The sequence below is a fragment of the Solanum dulcamara genome, chromosome 9 (genome assembly GCF_947179165.1).
Source record: "Solanum dulcamara chromosome 9, daSolDulc1.2, whole genome shotgun sequence".
NCBI classification, from domain to species: domain Eukaryota; kingdom Viridiplantae; phylum Streptophyta; class Magnoliopsida; order Solanales; family Solanaceae; genus Solanum; species Solanum dulcamara.
Genome location: NC_077245.1, coordinates 8,968,682 through 8,974,162, shown reverse-complemented (window position 1 = coordinate 8,974,162; position 5,481 = coordinate 8,968,682).

The following is a 5,481-nucleotide window of genomic DNA, read 5'->3' as shown; positions in this document are numbered from 1 at the left end:
GAAGAGATCAACGGTAGCAATAATACATAATACGGTATATAACCGAGATAAAGGAAACAATATGTAATAATAAAATCAAAGAACAAGATAGTATATAAGTAATAATAACAATACTAACAAAGAAAATTAGACAACACTCGACTACCTTCTATTTTTCTATCTTAATTCTCGATCTTTATATTCTCGTATTTAAAATCACTCACTCGATAAATTGCCTAATAGTTGAAAACACATTAACTATGATGAAGGAAATTAGTTTAGGTTTTTATGGGAAAGGTTTTTTTTTAGGTGAAAAACGAAGTAATTATAATATGCACAGGCTTTAATTTAGCTTTAGCACCAACTGGAATTGAAAGCTGCTTTGCAAAGAATGAGTAAAGATAAGAGAGAAACATAATTGTTTCTTTTGAGGTGGATATTTAATAATTGAAAATGAAATATCAATCCCATCTATATATAAGTGGATCTCCTTGAGGAACAATAATATCTAGTAATTTCTTTATTTGCTCAAATCAACTCAACCATAGGGCTCTATATATGACCAATGTCTACACATTTATTTGCAGCCTTTTGAGGGCACTCATTGGTGGGGTTTTACTAGTGGTACCAAAGCGGAGTCCGTTTTTGAAGTTTATCGATTCAAAATTTTTTATCTTTGAAATTATCGAGTTGGTCTAAATTAGTAATTGACATATATTACATAAATTTATCAAAATAAATATAGAGCATCATATAAAGTTATTAGATTTAGTCAAATCCATATCTTGAAAGCTAGCTCGGTTCCTATGGATACCTTTCATTGGTTCACTTTCCTCATCAAATTAAAATTTAACTTTTATATGTTGATAATTTATTTATACTTATATTGATATAGTATAATTAAAAATAACTATTTATAATAAGTAGAATCACCTTGATAAATAATAGCAGTTTAATTTCCTTCATGCTAATAGTAAACTAAGGGGCCGTTTGGTTATGGGATAAACACAAAGTTAATACATAAATAACTTTGGTTATTCATGTATTAATTTTATACCATGTTTGGTTTGCAAATAGGATAAAAGTTATTCACATGTTACTTTTATATAATGTTTGGTTGCATTTTTTGTAATCCTACATAATTAATACTTACATAACTTATGAGGGAATCTAGGTATAAGTTATGCGGGATAGAAGGTGGAATAAGTTATGTGAATATCATATGTCCTAGCTCGTCTTCTAACATTACCAACATTTCGAATTTTCATAAATTTCACATAAAATAAAAACTCTTTTCATCACCAGAAATAACTAGATTTCCGACGTACTAAAATAGCCCTAGAGGGGGATAAGGCTAAGCGGAGCGAAAAGGGTTTTCCATGAGACGGGAAATAAAAAATAATTTTCCCACACAAAGTTAGTTATACATATATTAAAATATTAAATTACACATTTACCCCTTTTACAATGACCTGATATATATTTAAGAAAAAGTAAACTTTTACAGTTTCTTGTTTTATTTTACTTCTTACTTTTTTTAAAGTAATAAAAATGAATCAAGACCAAAAATAATTTGTTAACTTTATACTTTTTAGTACTTAAAAATATTGTTGTAATGTTGTTGTAACTATTTGAGATGGCCGCTGTAATAGTGTTTTAATTATTTGAAAAATTAAATAATATCTTAATTAACAACAAATAAAATAATTAATACATATAAAAAAAAGAATAATTTATTTTTTCTTTGGATTTTTTTGTCTTGATTGCTTAATCCTATTCAATACAAATTACTTAATTGCTTTTAGTTATTTGTTATTTACTTTATTGGTTTAGCTATTCATATTTATTTAAATTTTAATGTGTTATTTATTTTAATGAGTATAATAAATATTAGCTCACTAAACATTTTGAAATTAAGAAATAAGAATTACCTAACTAATTTTTTTTAAACTCTACATAATTAAACCATATATAATTAATACCTACATAACTAAACCTTGCATAATTAATATCTGCATAACTAAATTCTAAATAACTAATATCTGCGTAACTCTAATAAGTAACCAAATGGCCCTAAGTGAATATCGACCACTATTTTACTGATCGATCGTGAGAAATGTTGTTTATTTCAAACATTTTACTACTGTCAATGTAGTGTGCAAGAATCAATATTCCTTCATTTGTTATTTCAAACTTCATCGGGATCATTTGACGTGCGGAATAAAGTAAAATATCTAAAGATTAAGTTTAATTTAGTATCCAATTTATAATATTAGTTAACAATATAAATTTATTTCAAAACAAATTTTTATCGTCAATCAAACACAATATAAATATAATATGAAACTCAATTTTAAATAATTTTATTTTATTTTATTTAATTTGATATTATTTTATTTTTACCTTTTAAGTGGAATACATTAATCCACAAATTATAATTCTAACATAATTTAATCTGCAGATCAAATAAGGTATGTATATGCTAAAAAGATAAAATTAAATTAGAGAGGAGTCGAACGTTGATAGCACGTATTAAGGTCTGTCAGAACCATTTTTAATATTGAGTAAATATGTCTTGCAGAAATAGAACAATAAATCAATATTGCGATTGTTAGGTTCCTTATTATAGCGATTTAGCTACTATTTTCTTAGTTTCAATTGGCTTGCCTTATTATTTTTTAAATGAATGTATATAATTTAGTAAAAAAATTTTAAAAAAAGAAATTATTGCTATTAGGGGTAGGGGGTAAAAGGGGAAGAAAGGTAGATGAAATCCAGCTCATAGGTGACAGGCCCCCACGTGGAGGGACTGCCAGTTCACGGACTCGTACACTTTTCATAAACTATGGAGGACCCTTTAGCTGTCTCCTCGTCTCTAACGCTGGCAACAACCCTAGATTATGATTTGACTTCTTTCTTTCTATTCTATGTGGAGGGGAAAACTTATAAGTATCTTCGTTCGCTTTTACCTGTTTAGTATTGACTTGATATATTTAGTAATAAATAAAATAATAATTTTAGTATATATATTTTTTAAATATAATAAAATTTAATAATTTGACAGATAATTATAGTTAATAATAAGGTAATTAAATCAGAAACTAGTAAGTGATAAATTATTTCTTGATAATCTAAATTAAATAAGTAAAAGTGAATATTTATTTTTAGTATAACTGACAAGTAAAAAATAGATAATGAGAGTACGATTACTAGATAAATTTTCATTGGGAATGTATGCTTTCTTTAAAATTATATTGTGGCGTTTGGATCATGTGATACTCCCTTAAAAAATATATATTTTATGACATTAATAAAATGCTACTTTCCACTATTGTTCTTTTGATTATTCTCAAATTATTTTCTTAAAAAATGTAAAGAAGTTAAGAGCCTCATTAAATAAATGATAAATATAAAAAAAAAGTCTCAACAATTTTCTTGAACTTTGAACAATTCACTTCATATGCATTGGAGGAAGTACCTTTGAGGGAGGATAAATTGATAAGGGAAGATCAAGCTGCAAGATTAACAAGCTTTTAGATTGAAAAGATTTTAACGATGAGATGCATATGACATTTTAGTTGAATCTTCCTTTAGAATATGAGAAAAACATGAACAATTTAATAGATATAACTCAAGTTTTACATGCATGGTACACAGATCGATGTGTGACGCCGTATTTTATGTGTATCTTCATTAATTTTCAAAATATTTATTATCTCTGATCAATAAATTAGACACCAAATTACTCTGCCCATTCATAATTAAATAAGATAATCGAGAAAGCATACAAGGACATGTGTGCTTATTATGTATATATTTTGGATTGTAACCATGTAAAATGTATATATATATATATATATATATTTTATTTTTTTCCTTAAAATGCTCAGAAGTACAATTGCAAGAGCATACAGCAATAAATTGACAAAATTATAATTCCAATGCAGCTGATGAATTCTTCAGTCATCTACTCGTATTTGATGAATCCACCAATCACTGCGTGCATTTATATATCATATACTATTAGTTAGTGAGAGAGAGAAAAGGGATGTGGAGAACATTATGGGCATCCATTAACATATATTCCAGTACTATTTAAAAACATTAACAAAATCAAGATAAGCCTGGTATAAAGATTAACTTTTTTCCTAAACTAGTTTGACTAATAAAACTTTTGACTGTTTTAATGATTATACTAACGGTTTAGTTATAGTTGTCTTTTTGCAGTTAAGTCCAGATACTTTCGGTTTCATCGCCAGCCCCTCATTTGGTAACAAATTACTATATACTAAAATCAGAAAAAGAATGATTTCTTTTCATCTTTTCTTCTCTGGAATGTGGAATCACATTGATCACATCGGTCTTCAATATAATAATATTATACTTTCATACGATATCAGGCCTTGCGGGGTAAGATCAGCTGATTAGATCCGATAGAGTCCTACGCTATGGCATTATCATAGAAAGAACTAAAAGAGCTAAATCGGATGGTGACTAGATTCATTCTCCTCTTCAAAGGCTAGGCTCCGATAGCGTACAAGTACCGTGAGGGAAAGGCCATTGCTGCACCCGAAGAAGAACCGTCCTTGGGAGTGGACGGTATTCATAGCCTTACTTTTTTTCCGGTCAAATCTTACTGTAACAGAACTAGGACCGTCAACTCCAACCCTGAGGGATTGGGGAGTTGAGAGTTCCTTCTCCATGAAAGAATATGTTACTGCTGAATGTAATTTATTTATCTTAATTATTACTAAATATTCTAAATTATTAATTTTAGTAAAAATTAAAAATTTTATATCCAAATTCATGTCGAATCAAACCACATAAATTAAAATAAAGTAAGTAATAATAAAAAAAGAAATAGGCTATTAGGTCAAAGGGATCTTAACTGGTCTCTCGACATGTTTTTTGTGGGCTGTTAGGACAGTTGGCCATGTAACAGCTTACTATGAATATTGGAATCGTTAAGAGAACGTGGGGTGATGTGTAGGAATATTATTCTCTATTCTTTTTTGATAAGGGTCTAGAATTATTTTATTAAATTGAACCATAGTCCTGAAGTGGTCACGAAAACATCGGGCCATTGTCACACAGACAGAATATTTACGTACGATTTCTATATATATGAAATTCTACAACAAAGTAAAAACTAGTCCGATCAATCATACTGTGAAGAAATGACTTGTCTGCTCCATAAAAAGCAATAATATAGATGAGGCAAAAATGTCTCCAAACAAGATTTAAGTTATATATATAGAGAGACTCATAACGTGAATATTTTCAATACTATTAAAAAATTTCAACTTATAATATCAGGTTAGTTATCATTTTAATTACTCGATTATTAATTAATGCCAACTTAAAAAACGCATTTGCAATTTTTGTATTAATTAGCTTGAGAATAGTTCATAATTCGTTCATGTACGAACAAGTTCTCAGGGAGGGATAGATCGTCTTGTACGAACAAATTATATAGCTTCACATATAAATTAAACAAGTTTA